General features: G+C 34.2%; 1 non-coding gene across 1 annotated transcript; it reads left to right on the top strand.

The window, feature by feature from the left end:
• Positions 1–11266: 11266 nt before the first annotated feature.
• On the top strand, positions 11267–11338 carry Trnam-cau. Its single transcript has one exon. It is a non-coding gene; the product is annotated as a tRNA-Met (tRNA).
• Positions 11339–12461: the final 1123 nt, after the last annotated feature.

The raw sequence follows: 12461 nt of genomic DNA, 5'->3' as shown, positions 1-12461 counted from the left end.
GTTTTTGAATACGTAATTCTTCTTTGCAATTCAACAAAAGTTCAAAATTTAGTAACTACGAGGGTCTCGGCTCGGGGGGGGGGGGGGGGGGGACGGGGGTTAGCGTATGAATGTTAAAGTCAACCTTAAAAATAACTATCTATACTCCATAATGATTGAAAAACAAACACATCACTCAAAATAACATAAAAAAACCGGCCAAGAGCGTGTCGGGCCACGCTCAGTGTAGGGTTCCGTAGTTTTCCGTATTTTTCTCAAAAACTACTGAACCTATCAAGTTCAAAACAATTTTCCTAGAAAGTATTTATAAAGTTCTACTTTTGTGATTTTTTTCATATTTTTTAAACATATGGTTCAAAAGTTAGAGGGGGGGGACGCACTTTTTTTCCTTTAGGAGCAATTATTTCCGAAAATATTAATATTATCAAAAAACGATCTTAGTAAACCCTTATTCATTTTTAAATACCTACCCAACAATATATCACACGTTGGGGTTGAAATGAAAAAAAATATCAGCCCCCACTTTACATGTAGGGGGGGTACCCTAATAAAACATTCTTTTCCATTTTTTATTTTTGCACTTTATTGGCGTGATTGTTGTACATATTGGTACCAAATTTCAGCTTTCTAGTGCTAACGGTTACTGAGATTATCCGCGGACGGACGGACGGACAGACAGACATGGCGAAACTATAAGGGTTCCTAGTTGACTACGGAACCCTAACTAGTCGAACTTACGAAATCATAGACGACAATGACCTATAAATACTAGTATCCATAAGTACTAATATTATAAATGGAAAAGTGTAGAGAGTGACATGGGCTACTTTTTGTCTCTTTCTAACGCGAGCGAAGCCGCGGACAAAAGCTAGTTTCCAATAAAGTAAGACACATATTTTCAAAGGACGTATACGACAATGCGATCTAAGAAACTGTACCAAAGCCAACTCTATATCTAAGTTGTAAAGTTCAAGGTGTGTAGATGTTTATGAAGCTTCTCGCGCCATAAGTTACAAATTTATGTGGCGAAGATGACCCGATGCGCGCCAGTTTTAAGGTGTTCCGACTTTAATAGGTTTATGAGTCTTAAACACGGCCATAGATAAAACTTTATTATTTACTAGCTTTTGCCCGCGGCTTCGCTCGCGTTGGAAAGAGACAAAAAGTAGCCTATGTCACTCTCCATCCCTTCAACTATCTCCAATTAAAAAATCACGTCAATTCGTCACTCCGTTTTGCCGTGAAAGACGGAGAAACAAACAGACACACACACTTTCCCGTTTATAATATTAGTATGGATTTGTCTTTATGTAGACTACATCGGATGATTCCTCTGTGACAACTAATCACAAGATTTGGCGTAGGCACTAGTTTTACGAAGCAACTGCCATCTGACCTTCCAACCCAAAAGGTCTTATTGGAATTAGTCCGGTTTCCTCACGATGTTTTCCTTCACCGAAAAGAAACTGGCAAATATCAAATGACATTTCGCACATAAGTTCGAACCCGCGACCTCCGGATTGAAAGTCGCACGCGCGTACACTACAATTTATATTTATTAATATTTACGTATCACCAAAAGTAATCGACATTATGTTTTTTTTTTTTTTTTTTTAATTAATGTAATGAAATTGATTTAGATGTGCTTAATTACCTGTATTTCACCAATGAAGTATAATTATCATATTTCTCAGTGTTCATAAAATACCTTCAGATAAAATAAACGGCATTTTCATCTGCCAGAATTGAAATCTTGCTTCGCTACGCCATCTAGTGAGCCAATAAGTACCTAGCGTGTTACATCTCGATCTAAATTGTTGTACCTATGCTTTCTAGAGCTTAAGATACCTGATGACTATAAAGATATTCCCAACATTTTAATTTTGATTGCATGGTCGATAAATTACAAAAAGATACAGAATACATAATCTTGTTGATTAAGATACGTGTAGGTCGGTAGATAGTAGTGGGTTGAAGGGCGATGACTGAATCATACAAAAACGGATTGACTCGTATGAGGATACGTGATGGCGATGGCGACTCTGCGTGCGAAAGTCCTTATATCAGTGTCTTACGATGGTGTGTCAGTGTCACGTTCTGATTCCTGCGGCAGCGGTACTGGCAGCCGGCACATTATAGGTACCGGCTCAATTATGACTGCCAAGAAATTGATAAAAAGAGCCGCAGCATCAAAGCTGCAAGAATATCGCAGCAGAAATACAGTTTCGATTGACATCCAAATTAATAATATTACTTAAATTAATAAGCAATTAAATAAGAGGATTTGTCCTATAATCCGTTTTAGATACTTTTTTATTTTATTACAATCTGCGGCCAGAAATAACAATTTTCTTTTTACAATTCCGCTTCATTAATAACCATTTTATGGACCAATTAATATTTAGTTACTTTTCAGTTTATAATTATAACAACAACCTATCTCATTGTATCAAAAATACTAAGAGAAACTCCATTTCGAAGCGCTAAAGTTTAAATTTGGAACACATTCGAAATTCGAATGCGAACATGCAAAAATCTCTCGATTTGTATCATGGCTGAGACAAAATGTCGGAAGTTTTTTTTTAAACGGAAGGAAGACGAAGGCTTCCTCCGTTCTGCCTGTTTAGGTGCTTTTTATGGTAATCACGGAGATTTGCAGGCGACTCTTAGCGCTATTCATGGCTGGAAATTAGGAGGAACATTGTCGCCGAAAAAAGACCTACGAATTTGGCAGCTCTTAGGTTTATTGTCCGCAGAATACCAAATATACTTTTTTATTCTGGAGTTATTTATACAGGTTATGTCAAGTAAAAAAAATACCGAAAACCGACATATTGAATTCTGAATTTTCCAGGACTCAGAATTTGACAGATTTTTCTAATCTGCCATTAAAAAAAATTCATACAATTTCTTGTAAGAAATTACGCCATTTTTTTTTTCAAACGGTATTACAACGAGAAAATATAAACTTAAATTATGATAACATCTAAAGGTGCCTTTTATACGTAGAGACGCTGACTATGCCAAATTGTACTAGCAAGTAAAAACATAATTTTCTCAAACAAAACTTTCATTATTCTAAATAAACACAGGAACCCCTACTATGAGTTTTAACCTTTTTGAATACTTCTTCACGGAAAATGACATTGTGTGGAGAAAGCGAACAGCGCCCCCAAACGGTTAGGTACTTAATAGCTAGATCATATAGTCGGTCAAACAAATTTTGGCACTAAAAAAGGCGACTAATTCGAAAAATGCAGGGCTCACCCGCCAGTTACTTGTCTTCATAAACCGCGTGCCTTTCTAAACCTTGACGTTGGTGGAATCATCAACGAGCCATAACACTTAAAAAATTATAAATGTAGGGGCGAAGGCTTAATAAGTTAATACCCATAGAAAACTTGAATTTCGCACCTTTGTTTGAAAGCTGAATTGTGTTTGACTAACTCAGCTTTCAAGTGAGCTTTCAGAGTGTTATTAGCCATGTTTTATGAAAATCGGTCCACTATGTCGCAGTCGGGGGTTTTCTCAAAATTTTGATTTTGTCGTTAGGTTAAGTTATTAGTATCATGATTTGGTTGACCGTCTATACATTTTCCCTGGCGTATTCGCTTTCGAGTGAATTATTAAAAAAAACATGGTAGAGGATAAACAGTGTTATAGGTACTTCTCCCAATTGCAAGATCAAATGTGCCGTTCGAAGTGGGAGTAAAAATTGCCAGTGTTATAATATTTCGTACAATTTCGTAAAGGAACGCTTTCGACGGAAGGGTTCCGTAATTTTGAGCGTTTAGTTGAATTAATTTTGAGAATTCAGATGTAAATATAAAATTATGAAATTTCAACAAATAATTTTTTTTTTTTAGTACCTAGACTTTTTTTTTTTATATTTATTAAATATTAAATTAAACACAAAACCATATAAACTAGTAATACCTAAAACAATAACATGAAAACTAAACTAAACCTATGAATAAAATTAAACCTATAGATAAAACTAAATAACAAACTAAAACTTACCTATAAAAATACCCCTGTTATAAAAAGAAGTAAGTTATATTATACGTAGTAGTTTCTATGGTTTTATGACTTAAATAAAAGACAGACAATTTAGTATTAACATATAATAGTTTTAAGGATTTGTGTTATTTACTAACACTCTATGGATTTTAAAAATTCGTAATAAATGTATTGAATTGAATTGAATACTATAATAACTTTTTTTTTTAATGTCGGATTATCAAAGGAACTAAAAGCGAGTACCTAACCAATATTTTGAAGAAGGTAAAGATTTCCTACTAAACGTGCAGTAAATTTTGCACTCAATACAGTTTTAACTAAATAACTAGAAAATCAAATAATCAACTGTAAGTATAAGTATTGCATAATATTATACTCAAACACTATGAGCCCATTTAGTTTAGACGGTACGAGAACTCGCATACGAGTTTTATTACATTGCGGTATTTGAAGGCTGTTCAAAATTCAATGTACTTAACCTCAACAGCCCGCAATGTAATTGAAATCGCATGCGAATGCGCACGTCATCTAAATCAAGCCTATTGAAAAAGCGTGAAAGCGTGAAGCTGTATACCGAACTCGTCGCGCCATTTTTTTATAGTCTTTCTGATGGCAAATTGGGTTTGCCAGACTCAAATAAAAATTTATTATCGTCATACTCAGACAGAGTTGTCTACCAACGTTGCATCCGTCTAATTAGTCACCAATATTACCATCCGTCACCATGCAAAGCTCGCACCCTCGAATGCATAACAGACAACAGCTAATCCGCCCGTTATCGTAAATTGTCAGTTTATGACGTGCAGAACGACCGAAGGGGGCAAGGGGGGAGAGTTTTCTAATTTCGCCCCTCACGCCATTTTGACGGGGCTAATTCGTGTAAGCAGTTTCTGAACGTTGTTTTGAGCTCTTCAAATTTACACACAATGCTCAACAGATGGCGTGAACTTTGGGTTGGTAAGAATATGAGTGAGTTTCGACTGTGTTTGTATTTAGATATATTGGCAAACGGCTTTTACCTACAGCGCAATTTACATACATTTTGTTTGTTCGGTTTTTAAATTGGGAATTAGCCGTGTTAATTGTGAATGTTGCGATACGTTGTAATTATTGTTTATTTGGATGAAAGATGTTTGTTTTATCTTATGTTTGGGTCTTGGAACGGACCGGCGGTTATGGAATATTGCGTAAAAAGGGATAATTAGGGAAAAGGTGACGTTTTACCTTTTAATGCCACTGACCAATCAGGTAAAAGGGTAAAATTTTAATTCACATCTAATTTGTTTTGTTTTTTACCACGAGGAGTTGTAAAAAATAATTAACGAATACGTTTACAGATTTTAGTGTTATTGACGTTTAAGGATACCCCTCCCGTTCCATCCTTCAACATTCCTTACCATTTTTTTGTTTATATAGAATTCAAAAAGGGTTAAATTAGTATATTAAAACAAAAAAAAAGAAAATCCAAAATAACCGCCACTCAACTCATGTCATTCCAAAGGCACAAACCCTAATAAATAATCGAAAATCCAATAATTATCATCGATCCACAAATCAGTCTAACATCAGATTAAAAACATCAATACCTGTCTCAGAGGCACTCCCTCGTAATTATAGGCAACAATGACCGCGGGATTAACATATATCAAGGAGGAATAATTGAAGGAATCGATTAAATGAAGAGTATTAATTGTTGATGCGCAAGCGCAAGCCGAGGGCTTATTCTGAGAGAATTTTTTTATAAAAATATTTCAATCTTTACTGTAATAGGTTGTCAAACCGTCAGTCGTCAGACTTTGGGGAGCCAAAATGATCTTACTTTGTGATATACATGTCAAACAAAATAATAAAATGTCTAAGTGACAGATGCTGCGAAATTCAAGCGGCTATTTCTGTACTTTACAACCCGAACCGATTAGACATGTAAGTATCAAAAATGACGTTTATGTTTAGAAAAATGCCATTTTTGATATAACATGAACAATGACGGCAGAATTAACATATAATATATATCAAGGAGGATGAAGAGTATTTAATTTTTAATGCGCGAGCGCAAGCCAAGGGTTTATTCTGAGAGTAGTGAATTATGTTTCATAACTTTCATTATATTGCAAAGAAACTGAACTCCGTACAGACAAACCTAATGTGAATCGATTATAATTGTAAGAACGTTGCTACATTTAAGAAGGAGTTCCCTACTGGGCTCTTCTCCAGAAATTTTTAACATGTTTTGACTATGCGTGGAAGTTTATGTGTAGCCTGTGTTTTTCTGTGGCTGAACACGAGAGCTTTTTGTCATTAAAAAGGAAAAGTAAACCTAAATTATAATATCGTGGCGACACAGTAGTATCCGTTGCAGGTATCAGGGAAATCCAACAAAACGAACAACGACATCTATTAGCTAGATTAGTGACAGAAACAAAAACTATAAGCGTTGGAGGTTACTTAGAGATTCTCCTTATTCTTATTAATTCTTTAAGGCTCACTTTCACCAGCCACTTAACTCAGGGTTAGTGGGCTGTGAACTGTCAAATTCCATATTTAAAATGGTGGGTAAAGTGGTTAACCCTCCATTTTCATTGGGCCCTAATACGACTTAGAAAACAAGAAGATTTGAGGAGAGAAGTGTGGGAGGGCAGCCGGGACAGTAACCTGCAGCTCCAACTCCAGGGAATTGGGCTGAATGAACGCACCAGCGATCGACAGCCCGCCTGTATCCGGCCAGGCGTCCCTACACTACATCTACATCTACATCTAATACGACTTAGAGGTCTTTAAAAGAATCTATAATTTTGTCAAATTATCAACTTTATTGGCTTGGTTTGTGTGTGGTGATGAAAGAATTTTGTTCTCGTTGCAGTAAAGTTTAGCATCAGTTTCAGAATAGGGCCTGCGATCAGTTCCATGTCGGTGGGATATTAGATGTCCGTCCAGTGGAAATAAAACGAGCGAGTGATTACTACTAATAACATATTTGCATCTTGTTGCTATGAGATGTGTATTGTATTAAGTGTATATATTATTTTTCCCCTCACTAGCTCGGAAACACGTGTTTTGTCCTTTAATACCAGCGGGTAAAAACGCATTTTATCGACTAGTGTGTAAAGTAATTTGACCTTGATTAAAGTCAAATTAACTGGTTTAAAATTGACAAAAGTAGGTGAATCTATGTAGTAATTAAGATGATTTACCACCTGCGGAACTACTGGAAGCAGTGATAAACGCATCTTTTTGCGTTGTAGTTTCCTCGCTGTAGTGAGGGGAAAAGTTTTGTGTTGCACTCGGGTGCAAATGTATTTTACTTCTCATGTGTTAAAAAACTCGCAAGTTCCGGATTCTATTCTCGAAGCACTCGCTTCGCTCGTGGTTCAACTATAGAATCCTTACACTTGCTCGTTTTTCAATTCCACACTCGGCATTAAAATACAACTTTGCCCCCTTGTATAACAAATAACTATATTCAACTAGGGAACAACTCAAATTATTTTATTGAATATTTTTGATTTGTACTTTTCTCAATAATTATGTACCTTATATTTCCATGTCCATTATATTTAAAATCCAGAAAAAAATACCCTTTTAACAAATTTGGGGACATCTATGTAGTACCGTTTTATTGCCTAAATTTAACGATAATTATTATGAATTTGGTTATGATTCATAAACATTACATAACATTTTTCGCTCTAATTACCAATTTACCACACATCGCTAATTCCCCCACATATCCGTCACGGTAATCGAAATGTTTTTTGCCACGTCCCGTCCCCAGGTTACAATACGTCACTTTCATCCCGCCACACGTGATCACCTCCCGACGGATTAGAAACATTGGCTTTTACATACCGAGGTATTGCCTCAAAGAAACCAACCACAGATTTACTGTACACCCTGTTTTTATTCAATTCCGTTAACTTTAAGGGAAGGTTCTTTAGATCAAATACAATTAATTTCTCTAAGAAATCAGCGTCTTAACTCTTACGGTTATTGAGTTATTTAAAAAAATAAAGATAATTACCGAACACGTGTGTGACAGCCTTTACCAATTCCTCATTGGCAACACTGAACTCGTTTGGATTGGACACAGGAATAACATTATACAAGTAAATAACAGATAAAAAAACAAATGCCATCATTATATCTATGGGATTACGCCTAAAATATTTTTTTTTTTCATTTCATTTCATTATAGACACTATAGATCAAAAAGTTGGAAATGGTCTCAAATATTTCAAGAACATACCTATCACGGACAATAAAAATAAAAGCACTAATTTTCAAAATGTTCAAAAAACGTTTTTATGTGGGAAATTCGCAATTTCGGAAAGTTTCACTTACATATCGTAGCTAAAACAGTAAAGTGTAGTACATATAGGTAATAATGGCTGACATGACTACACGCGCACTCTTCAAGCAATCAAAACATCACCCCAGCCATATACTCCCTTTCAGTAATCGACAACGCATCAATACAATATAATGAGCAAATTCACCTTACACAAAACGTCAATCCCTCATACACATACACGTAACTTACGACCTTTTTAACCATCACCATGGTACCATCTGCTTCTAAGGCAATGTCATCGAAATTTGTCAATTATGTTTTTTTATGATTTTCTTTTACGTCTTATGTTAATCTTCTTGACGTATTCTCGGAGGGATTGTTTGATTGTTTGCAGGTGTTTTTGGATGTGTTTATTAAAGGAAAAGGCTTGTTTTATTACGGATGAATAAAATATTTCAATGATTTTTAGATGAGTATATCAACCCATACTTTCATAGTTCTCTTTATAGTCTTAAAAATCTTTTAAGGAAAATTATTTTATACCTAATTTATTAGTATAACCTCATTAATTATTATAACCTTATTTACTTCCTAAAAGTTAAATGTTTTATAGCTAAATTTCATCGTTTATGTAATTATGATACACTTTGTACATCTTGGACAGACGAATTGAAGAAAGATTTTTTAAGTGGAGATAGTTGAAGGGATGAAGAGTGACATAGGCTACTTTTTGTCTCTTCCCTAAAATTTCGAATTTAATTCGAGCGAAGCCGCGGGCAAAAGATAGTAAGTTATATTGAAATAAACTATGGAAACACTTTACAACGTAACATTTTAGTTAGGTAAGTATATTATTGTGTTAAAATTTGAGCAACTTAATTTATCTGAAACTACCTATTTGGTGCGATTCTATTGTAGTAAATATAAGGGTGCTTAAAGTAAATTCGTCTATATGAAAACCATATCTACCCAAAGAACAAAATCAATTTCTTATTTAAATATATGCTCATCATATGACCTCTCCTTCACATCAATAAATAATTTATTTTATAGCCTGTGATCAACGTTCAATCGACAGAAACATGTGGGCACGCCGACAGCCACTAGAAAGTTATTAATATGAATTATTATTTCATAATTGTGATAATTTATTACAAAATGTCTAGTGGTGTTAAAATTAGACAACTTACATCATGAGTTTAAATACCATGTGCTTGCTTAGGTAATAAAATAATAAATCATATAAATGCGACGTATTCAACCACAATGTCAGTTGTCAATAAATAAGATCGAGTTCATATTGAAGCTATTATGAAAATAGCGTCTTATTGACATAAATGTAATAAGGAATAATATTGATCTGCGTTATTTTTAAACAAAAGGCTGTTTAAAAATAACACAAATCAATATCATTCCTTTCAATATCAGTTTTCATAAAAATATTAATTATTAGATACAACAAGCAACCTTAGTTTCAGGACTAGTAGCGCCATCTATTTTTCCGGAACAGTTAAGCTCTGTTTAATACTTGATCGTTTCATGCGTGTTCAATACTTTTTTTGTGTTTGCATTTTTATAACAGCTATATAGTCATAAGGTCTACCTATACCTAAATATATTCTCAACTTTTTAAAACGCTGTAAGTATAAAACACTGTGTTTTAATTTAAGTAAACATCAATATAGCCCAAATTCGTACGTTTTCTTATGTATATATTGTATACTTTTAATTTTATATAAGTATTGTTTTCATAATTATGTCTTATGACTCTAATTTACTTTTCAATCAAAACCAAATATTAGTTAACCTACTAGCGCCATCTAGCTCGTATAATGGAAAGAAATATTTTAACAAACCAAATCTTTATAGTGTATTTTAAATACCAAAATTAAAGTAAACTAGCATTAAACAAATCACTTTTACAACAATTTTATAAATATTCTCACAAAATGAATAAACACATGATTACTAGCGTCATTATGACACTTCATTTTCCCGCGCGCCTCCATGATGGATTAACGTCAACTGTTTTCTTTTTAAAACGCAAACAACGGCATCCAGCGTTTCCAGCCAGCTAATATCCGTTAATACCTTGCCAATCATGTCGCGAGTCAATTTTCAATTTTCCCGCTTAATAAGAACGTCAACGGCGAACAAAACGCGGTTATTGCGTTTCGTTATGATAAAAGTTAGCAAGCCTTTTTTAAAATGGAACTTTTTGTTGTTTTCGCTATTATTGCGGACGAAATTGGTGTTGTGATTTTCGAGATTGATTTTTGGGTGGAATATTTTAGTGTACCTATGTTTCTATGTGTATATAGAGACAAAAAATATAAGTAGGAGGTATAATGACATCAAAAAATATAAGTAGGAGGTATAATGGAGGTATACGATACGACAAAAATACCGATACCTACGAATAAAGTGCCAAAATATTTATAAATGCGCCATCTTGTTGCCCAAATATCGTGACTGTACCTCAGTCGCCAACTGGCATATCTGAGCGGCCGGGGCGCGCAAAAATATCTGAACACACCTTATAGCCTAGACATTTTTTTATACCATTTCGGTGGCAAAAATACATGTAGTCCGCCTAATGGAAAGCGATTACTGTACCCTATGGATGTCTGCAGCTCAAGCGGTGTCACATCCGCGTTGCCGATCCACTATAAACTTGTACACGCCTTTTTTGAAGATCCCATACTGTATCATCGGAACAATAAAAATAGAGGCGTGTTTAGATATTTGTGAGCACCTTGACCGCTCCGATATATTTGATAGCGACGGTATTATAAAAATGTACATAGGTAATAAAACTTATAAATTAAACAGCACCTAAAAAAAAACTACTCCATCTATCTAATCATTCAACTTCTATGTCATTATGACGTCATCGCACTCGAGAGCGCCGAAGCGGCGTACGAGAACGTGGTCGATAATTTCGCCCGCTCCGGCATGAGCAGAGTGGCGCAGTGGAAGCGTGCTGGGCCCATAACCCAGAGGTCCGTGGATCGAAACCACGCTCTGCTAAGTCCTTTTTGCTTTTTTTTTCAACTTTTATTTTTTTGTTTTTGTTAGTTGAACAAGAGTAAATTATTTTTTGCTTTTTTTCGAACTATTCATGTTTTATTTTTTTGTTTTTGTTAGTTGAACAAGAATAATGTACTCATATTTTTTTGTTAAACATATTTTGTGTATAATTTGATTTGGATTATTTTTAATTAATTTTGCAATGGTAATTAATACTTTGCCATAATTATTTCAGTAGTTCTGTTTTTCTCTTTCATGATTAGAGCAGTTCCCGTCAACGTCAGCAAATTTTAATTGATCCTATTTTGTTACCAACATTTAGTAATATAAGTCGACTTTCGTAAGATATATACAGGATAATTATTATAATTAAGAAAATATAGATACTAGAGAACCTTAATGACGAAATAAAACTTACTAAAATCTCAATTCATCAAAAAAATCTTGGTTACAAAATAGGAATAATAAAAACAAATTTAACTTTTTCCTTAATTTTTGTACAAACTTTTCGAGAACTGCTGATTAATATTGTTAATATACATTGACCATATTGATAATATATATACATTAATAATATATATATTGATAATATTGTTGTTATATATTATTTATAAATTTAATATTGTATGCACTAACCCCTTAGTTTGTAAGTCCTACTAATAACATATGTGTCCATGGTTGCACGAAATAAAAATATTCATTCATTCATTCATTCATTCATTAATGGTCAGGTACTTTTAGATATTTATTTGAATAATCAGATGTTTTATGTATTTACTTTTTGTTTACTTTAGCAAGTATAACTTAAACCTAAGTACCTTATCATGTCAAACAAGTTAGTCACTAGAAAAGGTGAGAACTTAATGTTTTATTTTTTTAGATAATCAATATGCATTCGCTCCTACATTTATTTTAATTTGCCGCTTTTTTATAAAGTAGGTATTTCTATTATTTGTGGTTCTAGTCCTTAACCGTTTGGGGGCGCTGTGACTGTGCGTAGCGGAATGCAACGCTCACGATAATATCTCTTTCGTAGCTATCTATCTCTATCGCTCTTGCGTATTAGCGCGACAGAACCAGACTACATTTCTGCAGCGTTTGGTGTCACAGAATTGCCATGCGG

The sequence above is a fragment of the Leguminivora glycinivorella genome, chromosome 7 (assembly GCF_023078275.1).
Source record: "Leguminivora glycinivorella isolate SPB_JAAS2020 chromosome 7, LegGlyc_1.1, whole genome shotgun sequence".
Lineage (NCBI taxonomy): Eukaryota > Metazoa > Arthropoda > Insecta > Lepidoptera > Tortricidae > Leguminivora > Leguminivora glycinivorella.
This window is presented reverse-complemented; position numbering and strand designations above follow the sequence as displayed.